Source organism: Rattus norvegicus, chromosome 14 (genome assembly GCF_036323735.1).
Source record: "Rattus norvegicus strain BN/NHsdMcwi chromosome 14, GRCr8, whole genome shotgun sequence".
Classification (NCBI taxonomy): Eukaryota; Metazoa; Chordata; class Mammalia; order Rodentia; family Muridae; genus Rattus; species Rattus norvegicus.
In genome coordinates this window covers 19,236,174-19,254,090 of record NC_086032.1, presented here as the reverse complement: position 1 = coordinate 19,254,090, position 17,917 = coordinate 19,236,174, and the positions used below count along the sequence as shown (strand labels likewise).

The following is a 17,917-nucleotide window of genomic DNA, read 5'->3' as shown; positions in this document are numbered from 1 at the left end:
GTGTGCATTATAAAACTGTCACCCGGTGTGTGTTGCTTTTCGTGTGTCCACCTTCAGCACTGTGGGGAGAGTCAGTGGTTTAGTGAGCTGATTTCTGATAGGAATCTTTGTCAAATTTAAGTGAATGAACATAAAATCTTTTCATAGTAAAGTGGGGTTTTTTTGTTTTTTGCTTTCTGTTATTTTTGATGTTTGAGACAGAGTTCCTCTGTGTAGCCTTGGCTGTCCTGGAACTCACTGTGTAGACCAGCTTAGCCTTGAATTTGTAGAGGATTCACCTGCTTCTGCCTCTCAAGTGCTAGGGTTGAAGGTGTGCACCACCACCTCCTGGTCTATAGTAGTTTCTTAAAGTGCTTATCTTTCACTCTGGTGAAATTTCTTCTCATATCCGCTGGCCGCATGTCTTAATAAGTGAAGTAGTTGCTTGAAACATAGAGGTTTGCCTATCTCATATGTTCATGTAGTTTTTCTTGCTTAGGACAATCATTGACATGCTAACATTTTAGAAATAGCTTACTGTTTTATTTGTTAAAATCTATTTACTTATTTTCTTTTTTTCCTTGAGAACTTCTAATTTTTATTGAAATGAAAACAAGTTGAATTAAAAGTAATCTTAGCATTATAATAAAAGAATCCGAGCATACCATATGCATTGGGAGCTTATTTTGTATGAGGAACACGTCTAAATGTCTTTATAGTTTTATTTTTTCTTCCATTTTTACTGAATTGGGTATATCAATTTACATTTCAAATGTTATCCCCTTTCCCGGTTTCCAGGCCAACATTCCCCTACCCCCTCCTACTCCCCTTCTATATAGGAGTTCCCCTCCCCATCCACCCCCCATTACTGCCCTCCCAACAATCCTGTACATTGGGGGTCCAGCCTCGGCAGGACCAAGGGCTTCCCCTTCCACTGGTGCTCTTACTAGGATATTCATTGCTACCTATGAGGTTGGAGCCCAGGGTCAGTCCATGTATATAGTCTTTGGGTAGTGGCTTAGTCCCTGGAAGCTCTGGTTGGTTGGCATTGCTGTTCATATGGGGTCTCGAGCCCCTTCAAGCTCTTCCAGTTCTTTCTCTGATTCCTTCAAAGGGAGTCCCATTCTCAGTTCAGTGGCTTAATGATGGCATTCACCTATGTATTTGCTGTATTCTGGCTGTGTCTCTCAGGAGACATCTACATCTGGTTCCTGTCGGCCGGCACTTCTTTGCTTCATCCATCTTACCTAGTTTGGTGGCTGTATATGTATGGGCCACATGTGGGGCAGGCTCTGAATGGGTGTTCCTTCAGTCTCTGCTCTAAACTTTGCCTCCCTATCCCCTTCTATGGGTATTTTTGTTCCCCTTTTAAAGAAGGAGTGAAGCATCTGCATTTTGGTCATCCTTCTTGAGTTTCATGTGTTCTGTGCATCTTGGGTAATTCAAGCGTTTGGGCTAATATCTGCTTATCAATGAGTGCATACCATGTGTGTTTTTCTGTGATCGAGTTACCTCACTCAGGATGATATTTTCTAGTTCCATCCATTTGCCTATGAATTTCATCGTTAACCAGCTGACTGGTGTAATTTAAAGAAATCATCACAGAATTGCTGTTTTAAAAAAGGATAATATGCCTCAATGATGCACTGGGAAGACAGCTGTCAGCACACCAAGATGCTCTTTTACACGTGATGTGGTATAGAGCCGTGATGTGGCTCTATACCACCCGTGCAGTTCACATTTCAGATCTGGACCACCCAACTTTTCTGCGTATGACACGGAATTATGTGTAATTCGAGGGGTTGAAAGGCAGCCTTACCCTCAACTTGAATTTATTCCTGTCTCTGCTAGTTCTTTACTTTGTCACTCTTACGTGCCCATTTTCTCATGGTTGGATCCCCAGGGTAACACCACAGTCATGGTCAAATTCAAACCCTGTTGCTTATCAGGATGTCTTATTTCAAAAGACGTTCCAGGCAGAGACAAAGCGAATTCTCATTGTCCTTTTAGCCGCCTGGCTCACTTCTCAAATAGAATTTAGAGCCAAGCTGTGTTTAAAATTCACTTGTAGAGATGTCACTACATAGCCTATACGAGGTTGAGTCTGAGGATAGAGCAGCTGCCTGGGTCATTGATGGTGCTGTTGAATGTTAAATGGTGATCTCCCAGAACCGAGTCCCCGTCATGGCATTTTAGAAGGAAGAACTTGTTCGGAAAAGTCAACAGTAGCTCTCAGTATTCACAAGAGTTGTGAAGCCCCCATTCAGAGTGGTGAATTTCTGCAGACTGGCCCTTTTCATCGGGACACCGTGAAAACATCTGTGAGGCTGTGTGACGAGAGATAGAAGTATCATTCTCCCCACATGGGACTCTGACACTCCCTGAAGGACATCCCACCAGTGGGCATTCTGAATGACCTGGATTTATGTCCGCAGTTTGAATTTCAGAGATACTTATAAAAACCACACTGTGTATTCATTTTAGAAAGTTTTTAAAGTAAGGTATCAAAGTAGTACAAACATGTAGGTTTTATTAAAAGAAAGTTTGAAAACAAGAATAAATAAATAAAATAAAAGATGATTGGGTAATTCTCTACTCTCCATCTGCATCAAGGGCTATATTCTCTCTTTGCCCTTCTCTTTCTCTCTGTCTCTGTCTCTCTGTGTCTGTCTGTTTCTCTTTCTCTCTGTCTTTCTCCCCCTCCCTCCCTCCCTCCTTCCCTCCCTCCCTCCCTCTCTCTCTCCCTCTGTGGTGTGTGTGTGTGTGTGTGTGTGTGTGTGTGTGTGTGTGTGTAATGAGATAAAACAACAGCATGTACTGGCTTAGACTGGGAACTCGCTGAGAACTCCCCCTAAAGACATAACATTTACAGAGAATCAGTGAGGGGGTATAAGCCACCTGTAGGGAATGGCATTATAGTTGAAGGAAACTGCATGTGTAAAGACCTGGGCAGGAAAGTGTGCAGCATCGTATCAGAGAAGGAAGACTTCCCTGTGATAAATCTCTAAGAACGAGACCCTTGCAGGTCCACTAGAGAGAGACTCCGGGTGGGAGATGCAGGACTCTGGATGTTACCCTGGGCTTTGCCGTGAAGACAGTGCCGCAGCAGCAGTAAGCAATGTGTCTGTGTCTCCTTCACAGAGAAGCCTGCTACACATTGCCATATGTCCTCAGGCCACGGCCAGCTTCCTGTGTGCTGTAGTTTAATATCATAGTGGTTTACATGACTGTAAGGATAATAGTTCATGGATCGCCACGGATTATCTAGTGCCTTGTTACTGTTGAGGAGGTGGGGGAAGAGAACTTATCACCCGTACAAACCTTGACTATCTGGATGCATAGAGCAAATTTAATGCAAAGTCATCCTAGATCATTCTCTACTCCAATCAAAACAGAAGCGATATACTGATGCTCCATTTTGCTACTACATAAAACATACGCTCTTGTTCTATCTTACACGGGCCATTTTGCTACTTGATATATCCCACTCCTACACTCTCAAGAGAGCTAGGGGCTGAGCTGAAGATAATCAGCTTCTGTTTGCTTGGTTTTTCCTTTGGTACTGGGGCTGGAACAAGGTCTTCCTGCATGCAAGGCAGCTGGTCTGTCATGAGCTCCAACCCAAGTCCCCAAAGTAGCTTGTAGTCAACCTTTTCCCTTCTTCACTCTACCCTGTCACCTTTTATTGTCACAAGGACACAAAGATACATCGCTGTATTTTTAACTAGGGTGTTTGTAAAGCTCAAAGGGACAAGGACTGCACAAACTCACTCAGCAATCAGTAGATACCAGGCTTTGAACCAGCATCCCTTAGATGATAAAAATCGGAATCTTCTGCCCCAACAGGACAAATTCATCTCTACTAGCAAGAAACTCGTGATTTTTCTCCCCACTAGAATAAATCATTGAAGTGTTACAAGCTCAGAGCTCAGAGCAAGAAGGAAGAGCTGAAATGAAGCCAGGCTAGCCCATTTCATAGGATAGACTGTGCACACATGTACACAGACAGACAGACAGACACACACACACACACACTGAGAGGCACACACAGTTAATATATACAATAAGAGGCAGAAAGACACACACACACACACACACACACACACACACACACACACACACAAAGAGGCAGAATTCAGGGTTGGAAGATACCCTAGAACAAAGTAGTGGAAGGGACCCTCAGACTCAGTATTCAGACTCAAAGAGACTGTCACCCCTGATGGCTTTAGCCCCCAAGTGCAGAATAAGAAGCTCAGAGGGAAACTCTTGTATAATTTGCCTGGTTATCAGGACGATAACTCGATTCCTCAATTCCTCCTTTTCACTTTGCTGCTATTCTCTATTGTTCTAATTTGGTACATGTTCTTGGAGACCTTGGTGAAGAGAACATGAAAAAAAAACCCTACTGAATAAATAATAGTGTGACTACTACAGATTTAATTACAGCCATACAGCTGCCTGTTTCACGTGCTGTTCTAGGGCCATATGGTCGCTTGTACATCCAAGCCCTGGACGGACTGGCTCAGTGCTTCCCCGAGGATAGTATTGAATTCTCAGAGAACTGATAGTAGTCATTTGGAAGTCAATAGATAGTGTGATTTTCTCTTGCTTACCCCTCACCCCTGCTCCACCAACCCCCGTGACCACAGATGGACTTCAGATTGACAAGCTCTTGTTAAACTGGAGTCGTTAGGTGTTGGAACATTCATTCACACACATCTTAGGAGCCAGGTAGACTTGTCAACCTGACAGCTGATTTTTATTGCCACTTATCATTTGATGGCTGGATTTACTTCTATAGTTAACCACTTGTGACATCTTTTAAACAGCATTTTAGTGGGTTATCATTTTCAGCTTTCCCTCCCAGTAGCATGAGAAAGGCATGGAGGCAGGCTTAAGAGAGTAGGCCTGTATTCAAGATGTACTCAAGAACAGTATGTCTGCTCTTCTGGGAGCACGACCTTGGAGAACATGTCATAGCTTCCCTGGTTCACAGGAGAGCCAGGAGTGAACTCTCCCAGGTCCTTTCCAGTTCTAGAATCCTCTGAGTAGGAGTTAGCTGAGAAAGATGTTCTTGCCATTGACACATCTGGGGGACAGAGGGAGGGTTTCCAGCCCACAGTGCTCTGTGGCTCCCATCTCCTGGTATTTAAAAAAAAATCGCTCTTTCCATTCCTTGAGGTACAAAACTCTTAGAGGTTGGAGTGTACCTAGCACTCAGCCTTAGAAGAGGAACAGTTTTGGTTTTCTTTGAGCCTGTTTTTAAGTGGAATACTATCTCATGCTTCGGTAGTTAAGGATTTTGTATGTCAAGGATCCATTTGATTTTGTGATTAAAAAAACAAGCATGAACCTCTTCAGTTACAAATGTTCAGGGTGATGAAGGCTCAAAGACTGCATGTAACTTGAGGGCACCCACGAACTCCCTGCAACCTCAACAGGCCCCCAAGTCCTCAACTACACCTCTTTTTGTTCTCTGCAAGGGAAGAGACTTGAAAAACTAGCCCTGAGGTCTGAAGCATCAACTCTGAGGTTTATAAGGCGCCCAGGACAGAGCTTTGACGGATTCGTGGGCTGCACTGGGGTCAGTCAAGGTTAGGTGAGATGTGGGGACAGTGCTCTTTGCGTTCTTCACAAGAAAAGCTTTCTGCATGGGTGTTTGTTTTACAAAGCCATTAACTTTCCACTCTCGGTTGCCTACTTTAGTTAGCTCTGATGAGTACGCCCTCCCACCTCTCATGCCTGGAAACTTCTTGTTTTTGAGAGAATACTCTATGTGTTTTCTCAGTTACCCTGGCTGGGATGTGTGCAGAGGAGAATACATGGAAAACACTTCTCCTTAAACTATAATTTTCTCTTAAAGTCGCTAACCCCCACAATGCTAATTGTGTTTGTTTGTTTGTTTTGACTTCATCTGGTTGTTCCCTATGCAACCTTTCTCCCTTTGTGGCAGCTAGAGGTTGCCGGGCAATGAAAGGAAGCCTATGTTTAAAATCTTTCTCTTGGGGGTGGAAGTGGGAAGACTATTGCCTTTTAGATATTAATAGGTAGATCCAGAATTAGACATAAAGGATTTTCCCCCTCTGTGCTGAGCACAGTTGTTCAAGGACAAGAGTGTCATTCTGGGGGATTTCAGATAAATACAATGGTGAAGTCATCATGAGGAATTATATTTATTTTATACAATAGTTGCATTGAATCACCCATGTTCACCTCAGCTCTGGGTCCATCTAATACTGTCGCTTCTTTGTGGGCAAATTTCTACAATAGTCTTGAAGTCAAAGCTCATTAAGGGATGCATTTGTCACATTTAAGTCCCCTGGGGAGTTTCCCTACTGTGGTTATACAACTTTAAATCTGAGCTCCAAACTGAGGGAAGAGTTTTCTCTTCAAGATTTGGAAGGTTCTGTTTAAATTTAAGGTAGAGGTGTGTAAGCAGCAAATTTTTTTTGTTTGTTTTTGTTTTTTTGAGGGTTATATTAAGTCACCATTTGTTGAATATCTACTTTGCCGGGAGCTTTTCCACAGTTGCGTAATATGTGTGTTGTCAGTGTTGTCTGCAGACAAAGGAGCTAAATACAGACGCTAACTCTGGTTTTATCAGCAACCATTCTGTAGGTTAACTAAGGGCACAGGTACGTTGAGAGCTCATCAGATGCTCAGCAAAGTGTCTGATACTTGCCCATGTTGCTGCCGTGTTTGCCTTTGCTACTGAGGACCATTAGGGTTTCCTCTGCTGTGTTCCAGTCAGGGCCCTTTCTGCCCCACATTTCCACCACCTAGGCACTCTGTGCAGTCTACCCTTTTCTTTCTCTGTAATACGTTCTCACTCTCCAGGCACTGCTGAGGCTATCTTGATTCAGAGCCTCTGCATTTCTTCACTCAGTAAGTTTTCTGTGCATGGGGGTCCAGGTGTGACCTCCTTTACTCCTCCTAACAGCTCTACAGTGTAGTCTTTTGTGATCCCCATTTCACAAATGAGAACACTCAGCTTAAAGAAATGGAGCAAGTTGCCCCAGGTCTCACGCCTTGTGTGGGGGAAGAGCCCGGATTAGCTCGGTCTAATTACGAAATCACATCTTATTCTCCATTTGCATTTAGAATATCAGTTAACAGTCCCAAGGCTGCTGTGGAAGCTTAGACTGTAGTCAGCAGCCTTCGGCCTGAGCATTTGCTTAGCCTTTCCACCTTCCCTGATCTCATGCACGTTACCATAATCTGTAGACCTCACTTTCGTCATGGGCGGACGGAGCCAGAAAATGATAGCTTCTTTAGGAAAACGTGAGACTCTGTCACGAAGCACAAAACATCCCTGGCTCAGCTCATAACTAGCGATCACTGGTAGGAAAGGACATTAGTAGTCGTTATCACCATTAGCATCAATAATTTAAAAATAATTATTGGAGTCCTCCGTTTCTTTTGATAACAAAGACACAGTTTCACCTTACTAATATGATATGATGTCTTAAGTGAGGAAGGAAGTCATTGTGCGGCTCAGACAGGTAGGTCTTTCAAAGGCTTGCAGAGAAATCTCCAGCAAAGGACAGCACTGTTAAGCATCTCTGTAGGCGTTAGAGGAAGATGTTGGAAAGTGTTGGCTGGCAATGAGTGCTTACCTGTTCTGGAACAGCAAAAACACCTTCACTTATTTACTGAAGATCTAACTTTCTGTTGTTTGTAGCAGTCAGGGGGACACCATCCATGGGGCTCCCCATACTACACTTGCCTCTGCAGAGGATTCTGATGCTATGACCTAGAGTGAATGAATTAACCTGGGCTTCCGTGTTAAATGTTTGCTGAGCACTTATTTCAAGACTCGGACAATGAAGTACCAGGGAAGCAAAGTTGAATAATACGTAATTAAAAAAACAACCAGATACTTTACATAATGTAGTTATGGTCTGATAAGAGTCTCTGTCCGTGGTGCCTTGTGCCAAATGCAATGACAGCGGACAGGGTAGGGAAGGTCAGGGGACGGGGCAGGGAATCAGGCTCAGATGTATCCTCCCCAGAGGCCAGAGTGAGGAGGTGTAATTGGAGCCGTAGCATATAAGGGGAAGGCAGGGCACACCCACAAGTGGGGACTCATTACCACACAGTACCATGAGTGTTTTCAGTCTCTTTCCTTGGTACACGGAGTGGGTGATCCCTACTTACAATTGGTAGAGGAGAAGAACTTTAAAAAAAATTTTCCCAACTCAGCACCTGGAGTTTGCAGGTTCTCTCTCTTCCAGCCTTTCCAAGGGCTCCGGCCTGTATTCTGACTTTCTTCACCCCAGCTTCTTTCCCTGAGCCATCCATTTCACGCAGCTAAACACTATTAAATATTTTTAAATGTGCTCATCCTAATTTTTAAAGGTTGCGCGTGCAGATGTTTCAACTCGGATTTGCTACATGAAAGGCTTGGAGATTTTTAGGTCAAGAGCTTCTAAAATTGAGGTAATCAAATGTGTTTGTGAGACATGTGAGCATTCGGCAGGGCCGTGGCCTGGGCAGATGGTCTGCTTCCAAGTCCTGGCCTAGTCCTTAGCTCAGTGAGTTCAGTGGGCCTCAGTTTCCCCTCATCCTTAAAATGGCCGGGTGCATTTTTCATAAGTTAGGTATAAGAATTCAATTAAAGTAGTACGCACAAACACACTTTAAAATTACTAAGAGCTAAATTCCCGTTTAGCAGTGTTATGTGTTTGTTTTCTCTTTTTATAACAGACACAAAATGTGGCTTAAAGATTTAGACTCTTAAAGGAGGTCATTGCTTGAAATTTCATCTTGTTTAGGAAATTGGATCCACTTACTGTTATATTTAGTTTGATGGCCATTTGCAAGCATGCTGCCTCGCACGCTCATTTGCATCGACGACGGTGAGATGTCTAAATCTGGGATGAAAAATTGTAAAATCAAATTTTCACCTTCAGGCGATTGTTTTCACTTTGAAGTTGTATTTCTTAAAAAAAAAAAAAAAGAAAGAAAGAAACGCAAAAGAAGTTGAAGAGTGCTTTACAAAGTAGAGCAGAACCGCAAAGCCTTCTGGTGTCTCATCTCAGTGGCTTTACACACTTTCAAATTTTGTGAATTTCTGAAACCTCAGACCACATCGTAGATGGTAAGCGCCCAGTAATGTTGTAAGCAAGGGAAGATTTTTATGGACTTAAAGGAATGGCTTCTTTTCCCTCCCTAGATAAATTAGCTAAGACAGACAATACCTGTCAAATCATAAAGTCTAACTGTTAGACTGTGTATGATCACTTGTTTTCCATTGTATAGATTTTTAACTATAATTTCTTTTGCCTTCTCTAGGGTTCATATTGCCTCTTTCATTTTTAAGTGTGTGTGTATGTGTGTGTGTGTGTGTGTGTGTGTGTATGTGTGTGTGTGTGTGTGTGTGTGTGTATGTGTGTGTGTGTGTGTGTGTGTGTGTGTGTGTGTGTGTGTGTGTGTGCGTGCACGTGCACATGCTGGGAATGTGTGTGGCAGGTCCGGAGCCTTGTCCCCACTTTCATATTTCTTAAATGTTAAATTTCTATAACAGGCGATTATAATATAACATAGTGTGTTAGGCTTTCCTTAAAATCCCAGTGAGATTCAGAGGCGAAGGGATTGTATAATTTATCTTTTAAAACAAGAGACTTTGGAGACTGAAAGAAAGTACTTCTCTGTGCCATCACAGTATGTCAAGTGTAGAAAATTGGGAGCAAATCAGTAGGCATGGTAACCACCTGACCCCTACCCGGAAATCCTCTTTAGGGAAGCCTATGATACCAGGGAAACCTACAACAGAACCAAGCTTGGCAGATGATTTTGTGTGGAGAAGAATAGCAGCTAGAAATTTCCAAACGAAGGCTAGACAATAACCCCCAAAATAAGAAAAAGAGGACCAAAAGAGAAACGGTATTAACAATTCCAAGAGTAGTCTGCTTAGGTAGACAGGACAAGGGGATGGGTAAGTCGAGAGGTAAACTTTACTGGATATAATTATCTTAATGCAATAATGATGGAGGATTTAAAAAATAAGAAGATTCTTAACACCTGCTAGTTTCAGAGGGATGTGGTAGGTCAGGTCTCCTCGATGGTGATTTTGTTAGGAGCGAGTGTGGTGTCGAGGTAGGCATGAGGGCATGCAGTCCATCAGTGGTTACACCAGTTACGATTAAGTAGGCGTCATAGTGTGATGGGTCCCATCTGCAAAACCTTGACTATTCCAATTACTTTCCCTGCAAGAGGGTAGGAAAGCCTAAGATCTAAGTGGGGAATGAAAAAGCCAATTGTTTCAGTGAGCTGCAGAATCCTGCCATTTATAGATGAGCAGCTTTCCCGTCTCAGAACACAACCAGAACTCCACCCCCTCTACTCTTTCTTTTACTTTAGCCACTTAGAGTTCCTAGCTCCTTGACATAGCTCCTCACTAGGTTCATAGCAAAGCACTCTGAAAGTAAGGATGCTCAAGACACTGTGGGAGTTAAGTTTTCATAGCAGACAGGCTGCATGTGTGTAAGAAATTAGAGGAAGGTCTTAGTCTGGAGGAAAGGATATATTAAAAGGGATCTCAAAATAGGCACATCTGGACGCACAGCTTGTATTAAAATCTGTTTTTTTTTTTTAAAAAGCCAAAAGAAAAAAAAAGTCCCAGAATTGCTGAGGTAGCCAAAGTATATTTCAGTGATCGTAGCTCCAAAGATAGCTACTTGAAATTCCTTTCCCTGAAATCGAGGTTGGCCGAAGGGGTTTCTCTGCACTGTGCGTTCTTGTATTTGACCCTATACACTATCCAGTCAGGGCATCCCTGGGAGAAACAACTAAAGATCTCTGAGGGAGGAATGTGTCACACTGTATCTTTGGGATGATTTTACTGGGAAACTTTTAGCCAGATTTATCAGCCTTGGATCTTGTTCTTATTCTCCTGATCTTCTGTTGACTTTTGTGATGTCTCCCTGTTTAATCCATACAGTTTTCTCTTAGTCATTTATGATTGTTCAGAGTTTATCGTGTAAGTCCAGAACCAGTGTTGGTATCATGGCCATTATATTTTCTTGTCGTGGCTATTGTCGCTATTTTGTATCCCTTACAGAAAGTAAGGTATGACTCTGTCTGATGAGCCAATGCTGCGGGGTAGGTTTTTAAACTCTGATGCAGAGAGACACCTTCCCTGAACCCTGTTCTTGGCTATGATTACTGTGCTTCGTGACCTCTCACTGTACAATGTGACTTTCATGTTATTCATGTGTCTTCTTTCGTGACAGCTATTTCTGACCTTGCTTCTCCATTGCACTGTGAAGTTGAGTGTAGAACTTGTGTGTTCTCCACAGTGCCCACAGCTAGACCCTAGGCCCTATCCCTTTTCACAGAGAGCATGGGATTGGATGAAAGAGGGAAATATTTCTGTCCAAAGCAACAGTCTGTGATCAGGTCTCGTACCACAATGCACCTCTTCTGGCAGGAGCTGAAGCATTCTGGGGCACACAGGCTCCTTAAAGGCTTTGAGAATGGCTCCAGTGCAGAAGGATACAAATCCCGCTCTATTGAACCTGGCGCTCCTCAACTCATCTTCAAGTACACGGCTGTGGCTGGGCTCTGCAGTGGATAGGAACACACTCCAAACTGCTTTAAGCCTGAAGAGGAGGCACTGTTTTCCTAAACTGGGGCAACCTTCTTAGAGGGGCCTTAGGACACATATGACCGATCATGACTGGGGCCTCAGCTATCCCTCTCCTTGCCCACTTTCTCTCCTGCTTTTGTTTGTCTTTGGGTTCTGTCTTCATTTTTCCCTGATAGTTTTGAGACTTTCCCTTCCACTTGGGCAGGAACAACTGCTACTGACTGGGAGGATGTTGTTCTTTTTACATATGAGTGCAATTTCTTTTAACAAAAGAATTTGTTCTCTCATACGGGTCAGGTCTATATCCTTTGTTCCAGTTCTTGTTAGGAAAGTAGTTCACTAATGGTGACCTGGGTCTAGGTCATTTATTTATGGGTGATATGAATGGCTCACTTCTTTAAAGAAAGAGGAAGGCTGGGTGGATGGCTCATTGGTTAGACACCTTTTTAGAAGCATGAGTGCTAGAGTTATGAAGTGAAGAGGAGGGTATTTATTATTCCACCCGGGAGGCTGAAGAAGGGGATTACCGGAGTAAGTTGGCACGTGAGACTAGCCATGTGGAAAAGGTCTGGATTTTACTGAAGACCCAATTGATTGGATTTTGTAGAAAAGCAACCAAGGATGATTCCCAAGTCCTCTAGCCTCTGCATGCCTCCACATCTGCATACCCCTATCTGTTCATATTCATGTAAAAAAGAAATCTCATACATGCATGAACACAAAAATAGGAAAAAGTATAAAAGATAAACAAAAGGAATGGAAAAATCTTACAGAGAAAAGTAGAAATCATAATTGCCATTCATTCATTCAACGATTATTAACCTCTCTTTTCAGACACTGTCAGAGACGTAAGGAACCTAAGTAACACTGGGCACATTAGACGACCGTTTCACATAGAGGGATCTTATATTGCTGTGAGGAGGAAGGCAATGAAGATGAGAGGTCCACATGGCATGTGTGATGGGAGATACATACAAGATAAACCCAGGGTAGAAGAGAGGTATGGGGAATGTTCGTGTGGAGAGGGAGAAAGCGTCTTGACTCATACGGGCAGGGAAAGTCTCTCCACTAAGAGTGACCTTTAATAGATCGTAAGGGACTGAGGAAGGGACCCCTGAAGACATTATTGTAGAGGAAAACAGCAGCTATGACAGAAGGACCTGAGCTAAGGAATCCTGCAGCACACGGATGAGGACATAGATGCTGGAATGTTTGCTAGAGCCAAGGCCTGGAGAAAGTGGAAGGAGGTCAGGACATGGAGCTTATGGTTTCTGGATGATGCTATGATTGGGGAGTTTTCATAGTTGTCTGGGTAAAACCTCAGAAATGGCCGCCAATAGAGGGTTTCGAGTCCAGAGATATACCTGATCTGGCTGCTTTCATGAATAGTTTGGGAACAAAGGCAGAAAATGGCACTCGAGGCAGGAAGCCAGTACCACAAGGAAAATGATCACAGCATGGATGTTGATAAGAAACAGTGGGATTCTAGATAGATGGTGACCGTAGCTCTAGCAGGATTTGCTGAGAGATTAGACCTAGGCATGAAAGTACAAGAAGGCGTGACGATGACAGCAAAGTCTTGGGGCTGAGCTATGGAGGAATGGAGTTGCTGTTCAGAGGTCAGTAAAGACTGCAAGAAATGCTGGCAGGCGGTGGGGTGGGGTGGAAGGGAGGGGTGGAGGGGAGGGGAAAGGCACTCTCAGAAAGGCTCATTTTGGATGTGTGGAATGAAATGTGCGTCAGAAATCCATTTGAAGGTGCTTTAGGCCTGGAGTTTTGTGAAAGTTCCTGGCTTAGGTTACGTATTTTAGGTCATCAGCATGAGGGCGAGTTTTAAAAGTATGAGACTTGACAAAATCTTGCAAGGAGAGTGCTCAGGTAGGGAAGATTCATCTAAGGTCTGAATGGCAGGAACACAGCAGTCTCAGTGAAAGCGTGACACAGCTAGGCAGACCCTGTTCTGTATTTAGCGGCCTGGATATTCTGCATATTTTTGTGAGCCGTGTGGATGTTGCAGTGGAGCCCTAAAAGCTTCTATAACTTTTCCGGACAGTTTGATGCTCTATTGATCTGGTTTTCATTGCTACAAAATCCATTTCTCCCCCTTATAGTGTTTATTACAGATGAAGTATGTGTCGAGTGGCTCCTGAGCGTATTCCCAGTGAACTAACTGCTCTGACTTGTTTCCACACATCTAACGCAAGTGTGACTCAGAATTGACTAGTGGAGTTTCCAAGGAAGGGGGCTGAGGGAGTGGAACAGGCTCTGCTGAGCTCTGAAGGGTGCTCCTTGGTCAGAAGTATGAGGCTCATGAGTACAGCAACCACAGAGGACTGCAGTCAGCATGCCTAGCTATGGTAGTCAGGAATCATGGGAGGAGAGTGATCGTCCAGCCGGACTCTTATATACTTTCCATTCTGTGTCCATAAAGGAGGGCTCTTAGGAAAGAGTTCAAGGACTTCTTTTGCCACCCAGCCACACTTCAGCCTGCTTTGTGTAATTGAGAACCCTTCATTAGCTTCCTAGGTACCAGCAATTCTGACGACTTGAGGGCAGTGGGCCTTTTTTAGGGCTTCTGTTTTAAGAATTTTTTTGTCCTTTTTTAATTTTCCTAGTGTACAAAATACACCAGGGGTTTCAGTAGGTTTTCCTAGGTCCACGTCATTGTACGTTGTTCATATTCAGCCCACGACTTCCCTCTGTCTTTCCTCCCTCTTCTCTGGTCTCCTTCCCATCTTCAAACAATTCCCCTTTGTTTTTTCATATAACCGTTCCACATATATGTGTACGTATATGTGTGTGCATAAAATCTGATTTGTGCACGTAACAGAAGAAAATGTGTCAGTTTGTCTTCATCCGGTTACATTCTCTTGTTCTCTGTCTCCCTTCACTTAGATCCATATATATGTGTATATATATATGTATATATACACATACACATATATAAGCCTGTGTGTATATATAAAATTTAAGTGAAGATAGCATATATGAGATAAGAGAATACACGTGATGTTTATGTTCAGCATCTGGTCCAATTCATGTAACAAGATGATTTGTTCTGTACAGGTTTCTTATAAATGATATTATAAATATAACTTTTAATATAATTCTTGAATATTTTGTAAAGCTCCATCCTGCTTAGAAGTAACCACATTGTTGATACCTAAGAATACATGCTCCACTTTGTCCTGTGTATTTATTTACTTTGGGTCCCACTAAGACCTTAGCCCTATTTTCCTTTCTAACTTTATAGCCGTCTTCTCAAGCAGATGGGGACAGAAGGAGACGCAGGGTTACAGGGGACTGGACATCAGTTTTCATGTCATGTCTTTTCCCCAGTTAAGAAACTCTTAAGTTGAAGTTTGAGAGGAAAATCTTGACCCAGCCTCCTTACTAATCGGGCGTATTGAGTGGTGTCTGCTGCTTCCTAGTTTAGTAGTAATCTCTGGCTGAAACCATTAAACTCACTGGTGCTTTTCACATGAAGGGTGAGACATTTATATTGGGTAAAAATTGTTTATCTGAAGTCTGTACCTTTTGTATGGTCTTGTAAAGGTCTTATCTTTATCCTTTTCATTGTGACTGATATAATTCCCCTAAATCGTACAAACGAACAATGCCTATTGGACAGACTTCCAAATCAACCATGTCCTGAGGCCTTCATTGAGAGAGAAAACAACTTTACACTCTCCCATCTCCCCTTAATCCTCCAAACACTTCCCTCCCCCTCACCACCAGCTCACTTTCGCTTCACTGCAAAAATAGGAGTCCTTAGAAGCCCTCACCACTACCTAGCTCGTCTCTCAAATCACCCACGTTCAAACCCACCCAGTCTGCTTTCCTGCTAGGGTACTAAGCTGTGTCCCTGTATACAGCTGACTCCTCTGTCTGTGATGTGGGTACCACCCCTGCTCAGTAGTTCCAGGATGCTTGCCTTTGCGGTTATTTTTGTAGCAATTCTCTACAGTTCCTGTAGCAGTAATCTGCCTCCACTAGCTCTCTCTGCTCACTTTCTGAAAGGGCTGCAATAGCTACACTTTTCAACTTTGTTCCATTTTGCACTGTCCTCCATCTGCCTCTCCATTTCTCAGCGTTCCTTTGTAGCAATATTTTTCTATGGAACAGTCTCTGCCTCCAGTCTCCACTTGTTGCTTGGTTGGTTCCTGATGTCCACTGAACCTACTCTTGTCAAGACTTCCCAGTGTGGCTATTGTGCAGGCTCTTTGGTCCACTCTTTTTTTTTTAAACAAATAAAGTTTTATTGAAACACGGTCACATTTGTTTGTTTATTAACTATGGCTGGTTTTATGCTAGGAAGACAGGGATAGGCAGTTATGACATAGAAAACATGGCCTGCCAAGTCCAGAGTATTTACTCTCAGGTCTTTTATAGAGCATGAGGGCTGATACCTAGCTGAGTGCCACTTGTCTTACTGCCACTTGCATCATTTTCAGAGGCATCCAAAGAGCTACAGTCAGAGAAAATATGTGGACAGGAGCCCAGTGTAGGGTTGCAAACCTGCAAGCTAGCATTTGAGGGGTGGAAGCAGGAAGATTTAAAGAGTTTGTAGCTGGCATGGGCTGTATGACAACTGATCAAAAAAAAATGTAGCAATACATGACATGTGGCTTAAGGCTTTTATGACGTTCCGGAAGGTTTCAAGAAGGAAAGTGAAAATGCAAAACAATAGGCAGTATCTCTAGGCAATAATTTCAACGAACTGGACTGTTGCAGGGAAAACCTAGGGCCGGTGCAGTACACATGTCAAGTGAACATTCCTCGTGCTGGCAACAGTATATCTTCTGCTGACAGAACAATAAGTGGTTGACAGACCGTATCCGCCATGTTGGTATACAGGCCTTTTTCTCTGAAAATGTCCATGAGAGATGAAATTAGGAATGGTGAGGCATTGCCTGGGGTTCCGGTGCCCAGGACTCAGGACTTCAGGGGAATGACAGGCCAGTACTTCGACTGCTTTCTGTCACAGTGCTTGTCAAAGCTCAGCTGCACTGCCGCCTCCATGGCCAGGATCTCGGGAGCACTGTTCCCATATAAGCTCTTCATCTCTGCCTGGCGCTGCTCCCAACGCCTCTTAGATGGGGGCTCCACTGACCTGTGGTGGTTGAAGTACAGGCCGTGGTCCGCATTCACATAGTCACTCAGACGCTCCTCATCAAGCTGCTGCTGTCGCTGTCACTCTTCTCCGTGCCTCTCAGTCTGTACTGGTGGAGCTCCTCGGTGATCTCCATATTGCTCAGGTCACCCTTCACTCTGTCCTCTGAATCCGACTCCAGCTCTTCCTCTTCACGCAGTGCTTCACCTTCTCTTGTGGATGCCTGGGTTCTATGGCTATTGCGCAGAGGCTGCTCAGAGCTTTTGAGATGGGAAACACTGTAGGGAGACTCCTGCCAGTCCTATGCTGGCCTTGAGAGGTCCAAGGGTGTCTAGCCTCATAAGCAAGGGAGTTCCAGGGAAGAACTCCGTGAGGGAAGAACCATGGGGAGGTGAAATAGGAATCCCTGAGCTTTCTGTAGGCATTCTGTTGGCTTTGCATCCAGAGCCTTGCGTGATGATGCTGCTGCCAGTATCTTGCATGTACTGGGTGAGAATACCAAGATTCAGTAGCCCTTCATTTGGAGACCATTGCTGTTTTCTCTAACTGCAAAAGTCTAAGCAGGAAATCGTGGGCACACAGCTTGCAGATCTCGGGAGGTGGGCAACAACAGACCTGGTTCTCATAGTAAGGAGTTAAAAGGAGCTGGTCCACTCTTTTAAGTTTCATGTTTTGGAACCTCCACCAGCCTAGCATACAGCTGCAAATACCTGGTCATCATTTCGGCCTTCCTTCGCTGGCTGTTGCTAAGTCCTGGTTTTCCTCTTCTCACGTCTCTGTGCCACTGTCCTCTGCAACACCTTCTATTTCTATGAAGGACAGAGGGGCCCAGGGCTTGGGTATTTATGCTGTTCTTAGCCTATATTTACACTCAAGGTTGTGATTTTCTGTTCTGTGGCCTTCAATACTGGTGGCTCCCAAAGTCATGATCACTTCGCATAGGAGACATCTTCCTACCTTCTGACACCCTTTCCCATAGCCTTTGGTGACTGATGACATGGTGCCCATCATAAGTGCAGCTTAGCTCTTCTTCTTGCCTTTGCTTCTTAGCTTCCTACACTTGGCTTCTCACTATTCCTTTAGCTAACAACCTCCTTGTTGTTCAAAGGCTTTCCCTTTACTTGCATAGTGTTTCAGTGTAGGACCTTGCCCAGGGCTTGTGCCCTTTCTCTACTGTTAGATGTGTTTCTCAGATGCCTTCATTGACAACTCTGAAAAGTAGAACTTTCTTGTCT

The 17,917-nt window shown here is 43.7% G+C and overlaps 1 protein-coding gene and 1 pseudogene across 6 annotated transcripts in view; one reads left to right on the top strand and one right to left on the bottom strand.

Annotated features, from left to right (window-relative positions):
- The window catches only part of Slc4a4 (solute carrier family 4 member 4), a 451,986-nt gene that overhangs the window by 323,289 nt on the left and 110,780 nt on the right, over positions 1–17,917 (top strand). The window lies entirely within an intron of this gene.
- On the bottom strand, positions 16,505–17,213 carry LOC134481884 (gem-associated protein 8-like; annotated as a pseudogene).